The 18,660-nt window shown below is 33.3% G+C and overlaps 1 long non-coding RNA gene across 1 annotated transcript in view; it reads left to right on the forward strand.

The window, feature by feature from the left end:
* Nucleotides 1-16,069, forward strand: part of LOC135156630 (uncharacterized) — a 29,326-nt gene extending 13,257 nt beyond the window's left edge. The window contains exons 4-6 of the long non-coding RNA XR_010295686.1: nt 2,446-2,551; nt 5,072-5,225; nt 12,626-16,069. This is a non-coding gene — a long non-coding RNA (uncharacterized LOC135156630). The remainder of the gene's footprint in view (nt 1-2,445; nt 2,552-5,071; nt 5,226-12,625) is intronic.
* The last annotated feature ends 2,591 nt before the right edge of the window (nt 16,070-18,660 follow it).

An 18,660-nucleotide genomic window follows, 5' to 3' on the forward strand; every position in this document is an offset into this window, starting at 1 on the left:
ACCACCCCCCCCCCCACTCTAAAATAGGCCGTTCCTGTTTGCTCACCATTTATTATTTATTTATACCTCAGTGAAGTTTATGTAATATTGTTTATTAATAGGTTAAGAGTATAAAAGACATTATTAAGCGCAAGCCATGTGCCTTTTAGAAAATATGGTAATACTGTTTTTTTCACATACTATAGGTGTATTGTGAATGTTCACATGTCTCATGTCATAGAGTGCATAAGAGACAAAAACAAACACATCCATGAACAGTAGCAACAAACATATTGCTAGTCAACATTGGATGTAGATAGGAGCTGCAAACAAAATTTGTACACATATGTACGGACATTCATATTCATGGGTGTATGGGCTCATTTTTTTTCGAGGAGGGAGGGCTGAAGGATTTTTTCTGATATATCATGTGCGACACTGAGGATTTTGCCTGAAATTTTAATATTCTGCCAGTCATTTTTTGACAATTGGGTCCTTATAATTTTTGGCAAATGAGATGAGCAAAAAAAAAAAAAAAAAAAAAAAAGAAGAAAAGAAGAAGTTTACTTGAAAATCAAGTAAGTTTTGCCAAAATATTTAGTGAAATTTCCCTAACATTAGTGATTGACAAATTATGCTCGGGTACTGCACCCCCAGCCCCCCCCCCCCCCCGTATGCTTATGCTGATTTTTGAAGCTCCAAAACTAATACCCAGTTAGTTGTCCTAGCCTTATAATCACACTAGTAAAAAAAAACTACTGCCAATTTTATAGAAATAAATTACATTTCATTTTTTTTATTATTATTATTAAATGTGACTCTTTGATCATTGGTTGAAAATTGCTCTGAATAGGCATGTGAGAATATACTGTAATATAGGCTTGAATTTCAGTGTAAATGACTTGGTAAAAATTTGCTGAAAGCGTATCTGTTTAAAAAAAAAAACATTTAAAATGATTTAAATAGTTTTAAAACAATAAAAAAACATTTTTTTTTTTAAAAACGTAAAACGTTTTTTATCACAACAATGAGTTAAGGTCAAGGTCAACCATGAGTTAAGTTTGGTAGGTCATTTTATTCCATGAGAGTGGAGTTTTGCCACTTCATAATATTGCATTTCATTTTATAGTAAGAGGTACATCTATTTCAATTAACAGTGATTTCCAATGAACCTTTCCAACTGATATCTAACTCTAAAGATCTACAATAAAACTGCTTATATTCCCCATATTTAAGTATGTAGATCCCATATGTGATGATCTGCACTAAAAATGTATCAGAATTACCATTGTTATACTTACTGTGGAAATCTACAATAAAATTATTGATATTCCGCATGTTTAAATATTTAGATCCCAACTGTGGAGAGCTACAATAAGAATGTGTGAATACTCCTAGTGCTATGTCAACTGTATGTGGAGATCTACAATAAAACTCAATATTCTCAATTTTAAACATATAGATACCGATTGTGGAGATAAATTTTATTAATAAAAAGTGATAATAGTTGTATATTTCCCATGTTTAAGTATTTAGATCCCAACTATGGAGATCCGCACTAAAAAAATGTATACTACTCCCAGTGTTGTACCAACTGAAGATCTACCATAAAAAATGCATCAATATTCCAAGTGTTATACATGTAATACCAACTGGGGAGATCTGCAATAAAACTATTAATATTTCCCCATGTTTAAACATGTAGATCCCACCTGTGGAGATCTACACTAAAAATGTATCAATACTCCCAGTGTTAGACCAATTGTTCAGATCTGCAATTTAAACATCTAATATAAATACTGATTGTGGAGATAAATTTTATGTTTATCAATATAAAGTGTTAATATTTCCAATGTTTAATGTTAAATTGTGTAATTCATAGACCAATACATTAAAAATACATGCATTCATATGTAATGCACCAACCAAACAATTATTTTTGGCTACATGTATTTGATTGTGATTTACAGCAATAACATATTGCATCAAATCCCTATAATTGGCACAATTTGCATTTGTATATTGTGTGTGTGGTTACATAAAGTTCTAATTCTTTCCTGAATCAATGTTGCTTCATGAGGAATGTTGGTGCATGAGTAATCATCAATGACAGAGGTTACCCCTACCTTGATTTTAAGGTCATATCTGACATTTTGTAACTTTGCATGTTCTATTTTTTCAATGAGACCCTGCCCTGCCCCTCAGAGAGCTGGATAACTTCTAAATGTATTTAGATACAGGTTGTACATACAAATAGTATAAGGGTCATTTGAAATACAATCAGTACATTTTTTTAGAAATTACTTTTGACTTTTCCTATTTATTTACCCCCTTCCTGCTTGTTGGATACAACTTCTGCAAAATACTCTTCAAATTCTTGCATGTATTTAAATAAATCAAAGCGAAATGATACATGTTTGTTATTTCTTTCTTTCATTCACACAGTAAAATTTTCATCTTTTTCAGGAATATACAATAAAGACTCGAAAATCTTCGAGAAAAAGCAAAGCTGATGACAGATTCTTTGATGAAGACCCCCCAGGTTTCATTGTGAAGCATTTGCAAGAGAAAGGTAACAAAATGAATGTAACTATTTCACATTGATTTATCCCCCCTCCCCTCAAAAAAAAAAATAATAGTGAGGGAATAGGTGAATATGCCCATTTATAATTATAAGGATTTAAGCTGAAATATTGATAAGATATAATACTACTACAATTACATTTTGTTGATGTACCATTATATAAATTCAGCAAATCTGTACTTTATAACTGTACTTAAAGGGGAACTCCGGCCCAAAAATTTTATGATTTGAATAAATAGACTAAAATTAAACAAGCAAAAGGCTAAAAATTCCATCAAAATCGGACGAAAAATAAGGAAGTTATTGAATTTGTAAGTTTTTCATTTTTTCGGTGAAACAATTATATTTACATGAGCATGAATATGCAATAAGTTTGCTGATGATATCACATCCCCACCTTTCCTTATGTATTTTAAAATATGAAATCTTAATAATTTCATTTATGCCATACATGTATGTAAAAAATATCTCCCTTGTAACAAAAATAATTTACAGCAGTAATGATTGTACATATTAAACGAGGTTTCATTCCCATTTTTATATTCTTGGAGCAGAAAAATGGAATAATTATATTTTCATGAAATAAAATACAAAAGAAGAAGTGGAGATATTACATCATCAGCTCACCATTGCATATTCATGATGATGTGCATACAACTGTTTCACAGGAATAATGCATAACTTTAAAACTCTATAACTTCCTTATTTTCCATCCGATTTCAATTAAATTTTTTGTGTTATGCTTGTTTAATTTTACTCTGTTTGTTAAAATCATTTTATTTTGGGGTTGGAGTGCCCCTTTAAGTTCACTTATTACAATAAATTGATTGGTTGGCAGTTTAGCTCTAAAATGATCATTTAGTAAACCTTTTCTATAAACATACCCCAAAAGAATTAAGGAAAGAAACAACATACACATTTCATTAGACCTGCCACAATCATTTTTTCCCTAATGTATGCACATTTTAGTTCTGTAAGTGACATGTATGATATTGTTTGCATTTACAATTTATGTAATTTTTTTAATCACTGCATTAATTTAGTGGAGTATTACAAATGTGACTGCCATGAATTCTCTTCTAGGGATGATACAAATGTTTACTTTGTACATTACGGATTAAGCATGCTTCTCCTGCATAGCAGGTTAAGTTTTTGAAATGTCATCATAACTTTAGGAAGTGCATTACCTGAATTTGAACATAAGAATTGGACATAAGGGTAATCACTGATCATCCTTCATGAGATCTAGGTAACATGGTCAAGGTCAAAGGTCATTCAGGGGCAATGAACTTTTACTGTGGTTAAGTTTTTGAAATGTCATTCATAACTTTGTTGTATGAGGGCCTATTTCTTGAAACTTGGACATAATGGTAATCAAGTATCACTAATAATCTTGCATAAGTTTCAGGTTACATCATCAAGGTCAAAGGTCATTAAGGGTCAATGAAATTGATCATTTTGGGGTCTGACATAACCTCAAAAGTATAAGGGCCTATTTCATGAAACTTGGAGAAAAGAGTAATCAAATATCACTGACCATCATATCCAGGGCCAAGTACTTTGACCATGTTATTCATTAACCAAGGTTAAGATTTTGAAATTTTAAGATAATTTTGCAAGTATGATTCCCTATTCCATAAAACTTTCATGTAATGGTTATCAGGTATCAGCAAATGAACAAATATGTAATTTGATTTCACTGGGCCGGCAAAGGTCATTTGAGGTCAACAAACTTAGGATTTATTCATCAAATAAATGTTGTTTTGTCTCTCCTCTCTTTTTGAAAAATTATTCATTGTACATGCAATTGCTTTCAAAGTCAGCAATGCTGCTATATTGAATTGCGTAATGCAGGCAAGAATGCCAGAGGCGTTTCTCCTGTTTGGTAAATTTACACTTTATTGAATTTGGAAGAGGGGCAGGTAAAGTTTTATTTTTAAAATATAGACTTCAACCAGTGCAACTGAATGCAAAAGGGGGTCTAGATACATTTTCATTTGTATCCCTCCACCAACAGAAGATCATGGTGCTGTAGCCTTTTTGTTTTCTTGTTGACTGTCCGTCCATTTTGCTTTCTCGTTTATTGCAGTATCTCAAGATCCACTTGAGATATGAAGTGTGCGTAAGTTGACCACCTGAGTAGTCTTAGGGGTATGTAAGTCGATGGTCAAAAGGGTCAATCTCTGAAATTACTGGTATTTGTCTCATTATTGCAATATCTCGAAAACTACTTGATGTACGCTTGATGACAGTATATATTATCTAGACAGAGGATCTGGTGAGATTTGCGGGGTGTAGGTAAAAGGTCAAAGGTCATTGTCAACTGGCACTAAATAGGCTTTTTGTATTCTGACATATGAAGAGTAATTACATCCATTTCCTTAACTGAAGTTAATAGAGAGGAGCCATAGGACCAGGAGGTGCAATAGTATTTTTTCTTGTCTCTACAATTTTTCTCTCTTTTTAATGGATCGTGGTTGACCTCTAAGTTGTCCATTATTTTGGCAGGAAGAGCTGTTTTCTCTACAAGGGTCTTCAAGGCAGGGGAGTTCTTGCTGTGGTATAAGGGATAGATTATAGATGGCCTAGAGGCAGAAGCAAGGGAGGAAGTCGAACAAACAGGCTTCCGCTTTTTCTTCAATTGGAAAGGGAAGAATATGTGGTAAATATTTTTTTTAAATATTCCTTTCTTTAATGCTCGCTAACATATGACATGCATATGCTGTTGTTATATGGCTCTTAGTATAAGATGTAAATAGTCAGGTAAGATTGTAAAATTACCCTATATGCATCATATTGCTCATTGGACTTTATTCTGTACAATATCGCTTCCCTATTTGTCACGTTTGTATCTTACTCAAAGCCACAAAAACTACCATGCAGGCTTCATATGTATTAGAAACAAAGAGAGAGAGAGAAAAAAAAAAAAAAAAACTGGCATGATAATTTATGATGAGAATAAACCTTCATTATGCAAATCACTGACCTAAAAGAGAATGGAAGGATTTACAGTCTGGTCACAACTGTGTTTTTCCCCTTGAAAGGAACGAATAGTAATTAGTATATGGGTATGTTATGTGACATAGTAGGTATATGTGTATGTTATGTGACATGTTAGGTTAATGTCATAATTTAATCCTTCTTATTCTGTTTTTCACAGCTTGAAAAAATGAGTCATAGAATATCAAACTCTGGTCCTCCAAGCCCTCCTCCTCCCAGCCCTACAACTTCATCTTTAATTTCTGTTTCTACTCCTCAATCTACCCCTTTCCCCTCTCTATCTTCTATACGTATAACTCGTTCCTCTATTTTTTCTGAATATCCCTCTAATTCTGTTTCTCCTCCTCCCTCTATGATTTCTATTTCTCCTCCTCGCTCTATAACTTCTACTACTCCCCCCCTCTGTGACTTCTACTTCTCCTCCCCCTCTATGACTTCTACTTCTCCTCCCCCCTCTATAACTTCTATTTCTCCTCCTCGCTCTGTAACTTCTACTTCTCCTCCCCCCTCTATAACTTCTATTTCTCCTTCTACAATTCATCTATCCCTCCCTTCATTAGAGAATATTCCTTTTCCTCCTTCCTTCCGTTGTTTTGCTTTTGTTTGTGTTGTTTTACTTATTGTTCTTATAGTGCTTCTTATTGTTGTTCTTCTTATTCATGAATGTTAACTTTTTTCTGAAAATTTATTTATTTATTATTTAGTATTATTATTTAACCCTACGTTGGAAGTTTTTCCGGGGGAGGGGGAGGGGAGGGGGCATATTGGGGCGTGAACCTGAACATGGTGAGTAATTTGTTGTATTTATTTTCTGTGTTCCATTCAAGATGGAAATTAAATTTGTTATCCTTTTCTAAGCCTGAATCTCCCAGCAAAAGCTCATCAGCTATCATTGTTTGGCATTTAACAGTCTGTCAAAATGATTTTCACTAGAAAACAGGACCACTGTCCTGCTGTAAATGTATACTGCAAGTAAGAATGTAGAAGCTATCTATAACATTCATCCCAGGATGTTCCAATAGCTCCTGAACATATTTTATTGTGAAGTTATATGTAGTAATTATTACAATCTGCATACATTAATAAACCAGAAAAAAAAAAGAAACCTTCAGATCCCTGAGTACTAATGAACTCATTAGATTAGATTAAATCATGAAAATCAGTGAAATGATTATATGTTTTTGCCTATCCCAAGAAACCTTTGTTCTATTCAAGACTCCAAAAGGAGCAAAAAGTGAAATTGACAAATTATTCACCAATTAATAAAAGCTATAAATTACACAATGAAAAATAGTCTTTATTGTGCTTTTCGTGCACCGGCCTGAAAACTGTTTTGTCATACTGTTTTGTAGATTATACATTTGATTTTTTTTCTAATTCAGAAATATTTCCTGCATAATTTTATGAAACCTACAGCTCTGGGAAATATTTTTCATATATCTTGTTCTTGTCACAGCTTTCTACCTGTATCTGCATTCAGATTGTGTGTGTGTATCAGTTTCGTCTGACATGGCAATCTTGACCAAATAAGAGCCAATTCAAAGAAACCACAACAAGTATGGTCAAGAGATGTTAATTTTCATCCATCTAAGCACAAAATCTTTTCAGTGTCATTCAATCTTCTGCAAATTGTTAAAATCAATGATAAATTCATGATCTAAAAAAAAACCCAGGAAAATAATTGATCTTTTCTGCATACAAACACATGTAAAAACTATTCTTTACACAGTGTGACCTCACAGATCAGCAGGCCAGTGAGAAGCACAATAAAGCCTATTTTCGAAGCCCACTGATTTAATTTTTTTTCCAGAGCAAAATACTCAGTTGGCAAGCAGTAAATATGCATGAAATTTGCATTGCCGTACTTTGCAGCTTTGTAAACTTTTGATTTGTCAATTTAACTTTTTTGTTCTGGTTGGTGTTTTTAACTTCAAACTTGGTACTCATGTATGCCATTTGTAGTAATGATTTAAAAATGAGTTTTACAGAATCCAATAAAATAATCAACTATGTGCCAAAGGATTCAACAAGAAATTGTGTAATTGCTGAAAAAAATAGCAAAATAAGCACACCATTTCAAGGATTTGTCAGGTCTTTTCCCAAGCAATAATAATAATACACTGTCCACATGTGCTTATCTGTGTTGGCATCCCCCAGTGTGATTGTTTTTCAGCTTAGATGTCAAGATTTCACAAAGTTTTTTTTTTTTAATGTACCAATCTAGATCTTTAATGATATAGTGACGATTAACCTTGGTTACAGACTTTCTCATGAAATCAGTGTTAATTGCAACTATACTTGCACTTTCATTTATCTCTTTAAAGGACAATTCCACCCCAACAAAAAGATGATTTGAATAGAAAGATAAAAATTAAACTAGCATAACACTGAAATTTTTTTTTCAAAATCAGATCTAAAAATAAAAAAGTTATGATGTTTTAAAGTTTCGCTAAGTTTCACAAAACAGTTATATGGCACATCCTTGACAGTATGCAAATGAGGGGACTGATGACATCACCCACTCACTATATCTTTTGTATTTTATTATATGAAATATGAAATATTTGAATTTTCCATTTTGCCATGTTGAAACAAAGTTTCATTCCTCCCTGAAAATGTGGAATTCGATTGTTTTAACATTTTGTGGTTTAAACAACAGGATTCTAATGGTCAAACCTGTAAAAATTCAAAATTTGTGTAATTCAAACAATAAAAAACAAAGGAAATAGTGAGTGACCTCATAGACACTCTCAATTGCATATCACTGATTTGAGCATAGAACTGTTTTGTGAAAAAAGGCGAAGCTTTAAAATGTCATAACTTTCTTATTTTTCATCCAATTTTGATGAAGTTTTCAGCATTATTCTTGATTGATTTTTCTCTATTTATTCAAATCAACTTTTTTTCTGGGGTGGACTTGACCTTTAAGGTCAATTACAATGAAATTTCAGGTTTTTGCATGAACACTCTTGAACAAGTTTAGCCATTTACTTCAACTTGGAACTACATGTTGTATGCATCACCTTAGTGAGACAAACAGATTAGAGTTTTGTTGACAATAAATGTCAAAGTCAACAGGTCGTATTATGAAATTCGTAGCTAGTTTGTTTAAGCTCGCCATATAGGAGCTTATATAGGATAAAGTGATCAGACTTCGAAGTTATAAGATGTGAGGTGGAATCTCCAACAGGTCAACTAGCTGCATGTGATTTATGTTTTTTTATTCAGGTTATCAATATATTTAAAGAACAGTTTGAGCCATTAACAGAATTAAGGCAGCTTGGCATACAGGAGACACAGTCGCATTCATCGTGTCTGTTCACCTGGGGGGGGGGGGGGGCACTTCTATTGACGAGTGGATACAATGCGTGTCCCCAAAAACATGTAAAAAAAAGGGAATCTTTTTCAAGATAGGGCACGTTACGTGCGTAACATAATAAGAGTGTCAAAAACACTAAAATACTGAAAAAAGGGTATATATTTCACTAGGAAAGCTTCGAGTGTGCACGGTCCAATTTGAGAGGGTAGAAAAAGACAAAATGCACCAACACTACGTGTTTAGGGTCCGATTTGAGGGGGTTTGGGAGATGGGGTAATCTCTGGGACTAAACTTATAAACTCGTCAGTTTGTTGGTTTGCTTCTCTGATGTAATTGTACATGTGCATACACGTACTAGAAAAGGGATTGCTGGGGCTGTTCAGGGGGTCAAATAAAGGGAATACTTGTTAAGGGTACCATTTTGTTTCTAATACTAGTTAAGCTAGGGTTTCACACACCAATATTTCTTATAGGGAGGGTTTCACATGCCAGTACTATAAGGGGTGCATTTTCAGAACATGGAAAATACTCATTTAGGGTATGTGCTTTTCGAAACCCCTTGGAGGCATGTGGTATTCACTCGTCAAGGGAAGTGGCCCCCTGGGTCTGTTCATCTGTTTAGTATCACCAATCCTTCCACTAAAAAGGGACATCAATGTTATTAAGAACATTATCATCTGTTTTGTTGTAAATAAATGTAACTCAGAAAAGTTTTATTGTACGTACTGTAGATCTCCACAATTAGTACCCACTCCATTAAAAGTAATATCGATCTATTTTAACTGTAGATCTCCACATTTGGTGTGCACCGAGTTAAACATGAGGGCTGCTGTTATAGTTTTATGGTACATGATGTAGATCTCCACAGTTGATACCCACTTGTCATGTACATACATGTTTGAGGATTATTAGAGTGTATTCTGTAGATCAATCTCCACACTAATAATATGAGTAATGTTGTATCATGTGTATCTGCAGTTGCATGTAACATCCATCATTGAAACACATGGGAGATTTTGAAATAGTTTAACTGAATATCTCCATGCAGTGATTAAAATATATACATGTATGAGGAATATATAGTTCTGCACTGACGATATCCAAAGTTGATATAAACTCATTGAAACATAATTATACTGTAAACAACAAAAAAAAAAAAATGGTATCAACTTAAACATCTAGGGAATGTTGAAATAGGTTGAATATCTCCGTAGTTGGTATCCAGACATGAACAACAGAGTACACTTTGACCGTTTGTTTACTGTTGATTACCACAATTATGACGAATGTTGATCAGTTTTAGTGTAAATGTCCACAGGCTACCCATATAGGACGACTGTTGCACTCCTCTACGTTTCTAATAAAAATGTTCACAACTATTTTCTTTCAAGTTTTGCACAACTTTTGATGTGATTTTCATAAAAGTAGCAATTTGGAGTTACTGATCATTATATAAAATGTCAGCTCAGATTTTGACTTTTTTCTAGATTTGTGCTCAATACCTAATCACCTGACAATCAAATGTGTTTTTGTTAAAGTTAAGTTATTTCCTCCTGTCCTAGTTGGTATCTACATGTAGATATACAAATGGTCATAACTTTAAAATATCTATCCTACCATACAAAAGTATATTCTTTCTGAAAGGAAATTTCATGAAAATTCAAAAATGACATTGAAAATGAGGTAGGGTGAACTGCTCACATCTTTTAAGTGAAAATCTTTTACTTTTTATGACCTGGTACCCCAATAATATTAACTATTTCAAACATCCATATTTTTTTCTCTTTGCCCATACCATTGATTAGTACCATGTTTGTATTGCTTATGAAATTCCCTTTCAGAAGATATATAACTTAAATCAATTCAAGGTCATTTAGATATGCAAATTTATGTAAATTTTTTAATATCCCAAAACAGACATTTTTTATCAGTTTTTACTTTAATTTCTAACAAATATTGATTAATTAATGATTCTTTGATGTGTATAGATCTAGGTGTATTGTTATACCCATTATATGAAGCTGTAAAATGAGACTAAAATCAAAGGTCTAGCCCCTTGAAAACCAAAGTTATGCATTAACAATACAACAATCCCCGAGTGACATGGCCGGGGGGGGGGGGCACTTGCATCAACAAGTGGATACCATGCGCATCCATGGGGTTTTGAAAAGTATTTTCCATGTTTTGAAAGTGCACCCCTTAACAAGTATTGGTGTGTGAAATTTACAAAATATACTGAGTGCCCCCCCCCTCCCGGAGTATAGTGTAGTAATTACAATGGCTTGCCATGAACGTAATCATGTCAGCTTTAACGCCTTTACTTGCATTGTGTTGAAGTTTATTCCTGTAGTTTACCCCATCTCCCAATCCCCCTCAAATTGGACCATAAACGAGTAATGTTGGTGCATTTTTTTTCTTTTCATACCCTCGCAAATTGGACTGTAAACACAGAGCTTTCCTAGTGTAATATGTACCCTCTTTCAGTATTTTGGTGTTTTTGACACGCATGGTTTCCACTTGTCAATGGAAGTTACCACCCCCCCCCCCCGGGGGGGGGGTTCTTATCCACCATCCACCACCCCTCAACTATACCCTCGTTTAATTTATAATATCAAATGCAGTGTCTCAAATTGAAATACCTATAAGCTTATACTATCAACCCTGGCATATACTCAGCTTTCAAATGACACAAATTTTATGGCAATACTTCAAGATCCATTTAGCAGAAATTCATGTCATGATATGTTCCTCTACAAGTTTTTTTTTGTGTGTTGAAGGCCAATTTTCAAGATTGTCTTAATTATTAATTTACAATTAATAAATTGAAATAAATTGTGAAAAGTATTGGAATATCATACTAGTCACATCAAGCCAAATTAAATCTCCAGCCCCCCTGTATACGAGTCACGATTCAAATTTGAAACGTGACTCGTCCATACCATAACACAAAAAGCTGGCACCGTGCCGTTCTATGATTTTTTTTTCAAGTCGAGCACAACTTTTGAGATCAAGTTTGCAATGCCCGCGGGTACGCGGCTCCGAAATTAAGCAATATTTCGTAAGTGCATGTCGACCAAAAATTGCTCAAATACGTGAATTTGTGTACAGATCCATTGCAAATTGTGTTACAGTCAAACCTGCTTTAGCGACCACCTGTCTATAAAGACCACCTGCCCATAAAGACCTATTTTCTTGTCTCCCTTGGATATTGGATTATGTATTAAAGAACCTGTCTATAACGACCACCGGCTTTCAACCATGGACCTACAACAAATGGACAAAGAACGGGGACCTCCCCCAGCCGATGTGGGGGGGGGGGGGGCACTTCCAATGATGAGTGGATACCATGGGGTTTCGAAAAGCACCCTAAACAAGTATTTTCCATGTTCTGAAAGTGCACCACTTAACAAGCATTGGTGTGTGAAACCCTACCCTCACTCAAATCATTTCCACAACTGGCATTTTTCTTTCAATGTAGTATGGTATACATGTAAATGCATCTGCCCATATTTTCTTTCTTTTCTGTATCATTTTCCTTGTTATATCCATGGAAATAACAAATGAGTAATTTCCAAATCAAATACATCCTTTCATTACATTACAGTGTTCATACAGTTATTGTATCGTCTCACTGTAATGTATGTAATGATTGTTAGTTGAATTATCACTTACATAGACTGTTTTGGAAATAAAAATTTGTTGTTGTGCTATTTATTTCTCATACTTTCTTCTTTACTTGACAGTTGTGATGCCTCAATTGAACCTACCACAGGACCAAGACTGGGCAGACTTGTTAACCATGGGAGAAAAAAAGAGACAAATGGAAAAGTTAGAGTGTGTGAAAATATACTTGGAGAACCTCAGCTCCTTCTTTTTGCAAGCAGAGACATCAATGCAAACGAAGAAATCTTGTATGATTATGGGGTTGAAAGGAACTTTGTATTTCCCCCACCAATCGTCCCTAAATTACCAGAGAGTAATTTGATGCAGACAGCAGGCAGAAAGACTGCAAAAAATAGTTGCCTCTCCAGGTTGCTAATATATGTCTTTAGAGATATTCAAATCTGTTTATCTGTTACTTCTCTTATATTTTGTTTTGTTATTTGTAATTGAAATCAACTGGTTTGGAAGCTGAACTTGCTTCTTAAATAAGAATACCTGAATACCTTAATATAGATTCACCATTACTCTACCAGCAGTATATATGTAAAATAATATGTTCAGCTTCCAAACCAGTTGATTTCAATTAAAAATAACAAAACATACCAGAATAGAACAGATTTGAATATCTCTACAGACCTATTAGCAACCAGGACAGGCAACTACCACAGATGTCGTTGGTAGACTCCCTATATACATGTGCATTACTGAATACATTATTATGTATATCCATTCCTTTTTCAAAAAATATAATATTCTCATTGTTCTCACCCAAATATATTGAAAAAAAATGTTATAACATCAATACGTACTCTATTTCTAAAACATGAAAAATTATATAATTTTGATAAATCTACAAGTACATAACAATATATACATGTATATGCATGGATGCAAGTAATGAATATAAGTTTGGAGAAATATGTGAGGAAATCAAGCTCATATTTGAAGTATTGTAAAAGGACAGAAAAAAAAAATTCATTGAATCGCAAATATGGTATCGTGTTCAGAGAAAAAAATTTCTCAAAAATTAGTTTTGCACTTTAAAACAGTATTTGCTTCGTTTTGGTGTCAGTTGTTTCTATGAGTATTATTAAGGTACAAAGCCAAATGTTTTTCACTAAGGCTTTGAAATTTTAAATTTGCCAAAGATTGTTGAAAAAGTAACATAATACCTTTACTGTCTAGATTGAGCATGTTTCGATGTACAATTGTATCTCACAAAACTAAAGGACTCTATGTTATGTCATTTGTGTACCAACCAACAAAAATTATTTTGCTCTTTACGCTAGAGGTTCCTTGTCATACCACCAAAAATTATTTTCCTCTTTATATTAGAGGTTCCTTGTCATACAATATTCAAAATATGGGATTCAAATATTATCCTCTAAAGAAATAGTGCAAGTTAAATAACACTTTAGATTACTCCATGCTGATTTCCTCACATATTTCTCCAAACTTATATTCATGATAACTTGCAATTGTGATGTATATTCCTTATACATGAAAATAAATTCAGCGTCAAGAAAAGTTTGTTGATGAGTTTGCATCTGTCTATGCACATATATTGGTTATGTATTTGCAGATTTATAAAAATTACCGCATTTGACATGTTTTAGAAAAATACATATTGATGTAATAACATGTCCAGGTTGCTAATATGTCTTTAGCGATATTCAAATCTGTTTATCTATTACTTCTGTTATGTTTTGTTTCGTTGTTTTGAAATCAACTAGTTTGGAAGCTGAACATACTTCTTAAATAAGAGATAACTTGATATGTTACATACATGTATATGCTGTTGGTAGAATAATTGTGAATCTAGTGTTTTGAAATCTTTAAGTGATAACATTTTTCATGTTCAGGTATTCTCTATGTGTACTATGATTTTACTGTATATGCCCCTAAATTGGTTTACCCACACTAGTTGATTTGATGACATGAAAATCATGGAGGCATATTTATTTTTGAAAGATGTTGAGAAATATCATAAATTAAAAAGAATGTTGGAAAAGTTTGTATGACATGAATACATGTATATGATTGATCACAAATGACATCTTAGCAACCTTTTCATGGATTGTGCTGCCAAACAGTTACACTTCTCACCATTTGATTTGTATAATTATGATAAATATGTTTCCATTTCTTTTTTCAAGAAACTGATTTCCTCACATATTTCTCCAAACTTATTTTCATGATAACTAGCAACTGTGTAATATTTTCTTTTGTTGTTTTTAATTGAAATCAACTGGTTTGGGAGCTGAACTTGCTGTTTGAATAAGAACTCGATATGGATAGTTCCATGGTAAATTTTGATACAAATAATGGTTACATTTAAGGATAAATGTTTCCATAATTTTGTAATAATAAGGATCTACAAATTACTTTTTCCACACCATGCACATGGGCATAATAGACGTACACCATCTATTGTGATAAAAAAATAAAAACAAAGGACAAACATGTTGGGATTCTTGAATAATTTTATTTCGGTAACTCGCACTATGAGTAAAGGACATGATGTTCATTTCAATAAAAGCCTCTTTTGTGAAAGTCTCATTCTGCAAACTTGATAAAATTTTCCTACCTTGAATTGAGAGTGGACTATGAATTATGAATAAAAAGCAAATTTGAGAGACAATTAACCTTAAAATGTAGGGAGCACATTATGTTTGTCCAAATGGCCTGACACAAACTATTAATGGCATCAAACTGTTCTGATGCTACTGGATTTTCTTAGAATCCAGACAAATGCATAGTAATATAATGGTTACGTCTGAAACAAATACTGAGAACCTCAATTATTAGAGAACAGGTCAATTTAAAGCCCCATGGTCCCATATGTGCAAATCTATGTTTTTTCGATGCATTCAGTGTATCGTATAATGTTTAATCGGAAATGTTTAGATTTACTATAAGAAGACTGTTAATTTCAGATCATAATTTTCATTTACATTATTCAAACATACGATGACAGTTTGTAAAGCAGATCTCTAATTGACTACATCGTATGTTTGAATACTGAATGCCAAAATTAGAGATCGGCATTAAGAAATATACGGTCTTGACATGATTAAATGCAATATAGCTGTGGAGATCGACAGGAAAACTGTGAATTATGCTATGTTATGTCATCTTTTTAATGTTAAGAATGCTTTACTTTAGTATGACACGGTTACATGTATGCCGCCAGCAGAGTACTAGTGAATCTTGTGTTTTGAAATCTTTACATTTTGTGTTCAATTGTTGTTACATCTACTATGCTTTTACTGCATGTGTTCCTAAATAGGTACCCCCACCCCCAAAAAAGGTGATTTGATGACAAATAGAAAACATGAAACATATTTATTTTTTTATAGAGTGTGAAAATCAAACATTGAAATAGAAATTTAGGAAAGTAAAAAAGGTGTTCAATCAATATCTCTCAAATTTATCTGTCCTAAAATCCATGCAAAAAAGTTGAGAAATGTGAAATTGATTCTTGTTTCTAGTTATTGTTTTGTTATAGAATAAAGTTGATTTATTTCTATAAGACAATGCGTCATTCATTTATTTGTATCAACATATTTTTCTTAGAAGTGGAGAAAATGTTGATAGTGATAATAGAAAGATATAATTTGATGGGGGAAGATTATGAGAGTTGGTTTCAAGGCCAAAGCTAGAAGAAGATATAGAATGTACAAAAATATGTTGAAAGTATTATAAGATGGTATGTGATGAGTGAAAAATATATTTCTTTTAGGCTTAAGAGGGACAAATAACTATCTATTCAAACACATAACATGTTTTTTTCTAATGTAGATATCCTTAGCTGAAATCCAAGAGTCCTGCTAAGATCTTTATTGTAGATATCCCTCTAAGCATAAACTCATGCCTAGAACTTGACACTTTTGATGTATTTCTATTGAAGGTCCGCACAGTAAGTACACACTCATTCGAACAAATAAGGACTGTACATCTTAAGAGTTAGTATACACCTATATCAAGGGGAATCCAACCATGGTGATAAAGTGATGTGGGAGAGAGAAGAAAAATAAGAAAAACAGAATGGTGAAAGTCTGAAAGAATTTGGAGCAGGAATAAGAAAGTTTTTCCTGTTTTAAAAATGAGATCACTAAGACTATGTAATTTCAAATTGGCAACTGTGGAAGTAAACTATGACAAGTGGTAGGGACAACTTTCCCATTGGCTGTGTACTTGATTATCAGGAATTTGTGGTTTTCCCATAAGTGCCTAATCTCCTGGGGCAGTAATCAAAATATAACAATCCCGGCACATTGTGTTGTGTCCACATAAAAGAAAAATTTGATTTGAAGTAAAAACTTTTGAAAAAAAAATGAATTTTAGCAATTTTTTTTATAGAGCAAATGGAAGGGCAGTCCCTACCTTACATCACAGTGACATCATTAAAGCGGCCAATTTGAAGTGTCCATGGGTATAGTGATTACAACTTTTTACAACTTTTGAAAATTCATAACTTTCTTATTTTTTGTCCGATTTTATTCAAATTTTCACCTATCTGCTTGTCTGTTTTTACTTTTTCCTCTATAACAACTTTTCTTTTGCATTGGATTCCCCTTTAAACATAAGGACTGTAGATATAGAGTTACTGTATATCTCCAGTTTAATAAACTATGCATCCATTTAACATGAATACTGCAGATACAGTTTTAAAGAAGATCCCCAGTGAGTATACACCTATTCATAACATAATCATAGTTACTGGAGATATCCATAGTTAGTATACGCCTATTCATAACATTTTATTATGAGTACTGGAGATCTCCACAGTTAGTAGGCACCTATCCACACATGTGAGTACTGTAGATCTCCACAGTTAGTATACACCTATCCATACATATAAGTACTGTAGATCTCCACAGTTAGTATACACATATTCATACTTGAGAGTACTGTAGATCTCCACAGTTAGTATACACCTATCCATACATATAAGTACTGTACATCTCCACAGTTAGTATACACCTATCCATACATATAAGTACTGTAGATCTCCACAATTAGTATACACCTATCCATACATATAAGTACTGTAGATCTCCACAATTAGTATACACCTATTCATACATATTATAAGTACTGTACATCTCTAAAGTTAGTATACACATATTCATACTTAAGAGTACTGTAGATCTCCACAGTTAGTATACACCTATCCATACATGTAAGTACTGTACATCTCCACAGTTAGTATACACCTATTCATACATAATACTGTAGACCTCCACAGTTAGTATTTACCTATTCATAACATAAGTATGAATACTGTAGATCTCCACAGTTAGTTTACTACTATTCAAATATATGCGTATTGTAGATCTACTAAGTTTAATAGTAAACACCTATTCACAGATGAATATCATAGATCTCCACAGTTATGATATGCACCTATTGAAACATATACTGTAGATCTCCAATTAGTATGCACCTATTCAAACATGAGTACTGTGGATCTCCACAGTTAGTAAACATCTATCCAAACATATGAATACCATAGAGCTCCACAGTTAGTATGCACTCATTTATACACGCCTGAATTTTTATCGATTACATGATCGATTACAACAATCTCCACACTCTTATGCTATGAAATCAATGTCACTATGTAACTGAAATATACCCGTTTTCAATGTAAAGATTCAAATTTATAATATCACATTTTTTCATGAAGATCAACATTGATTTCAAATTTTGAAGCCTTCATTAATTGTTTTCATATAAAATATTATGTATAAGACCTTGAATAAAAATCTCCACGATTGCATAGTATGCAGAGTGGCTCCCCGTTTTACACGATTTACACGTATGTGTGTGTGTGCTTGTAAGCATCGGCAAACGGGGACATAAACATGAAACTCTACATTCAGATTGTGGATTACACACAAACCGCGGACGGTCTCCAATCTTCGGAGTGGGACATAGTGCAAGTGGTTGCAAAATGCAATATCTTTCCATACAAAAAGCAAACAAACAACAAAAAATTTAACGTGCACCCCTACTGTCCCCAGTTGCCTGTTAATTGTCATACACAAATTGTGTATCCCGCCCACACAAAGTATGTGGCTGTGATTGATGTTTGAAGCCGGATGGGAGA

Source organism: Lytechinus pictus, chromosome 14, assembly GCF_037042905.1.
Source record: "Lytechinus pictus isolate F3 Inbred chromosome 14, Lp3.0, whole genome shotgun sequence".
Taxonomy (NCBI): domain Eukaryota; kingdom Metazoa; phylum Echinodermata; class Echinoidea; order Temnopleuroida; family Toxopneustidae; genus Lytechinus; species Lytechinus pictus.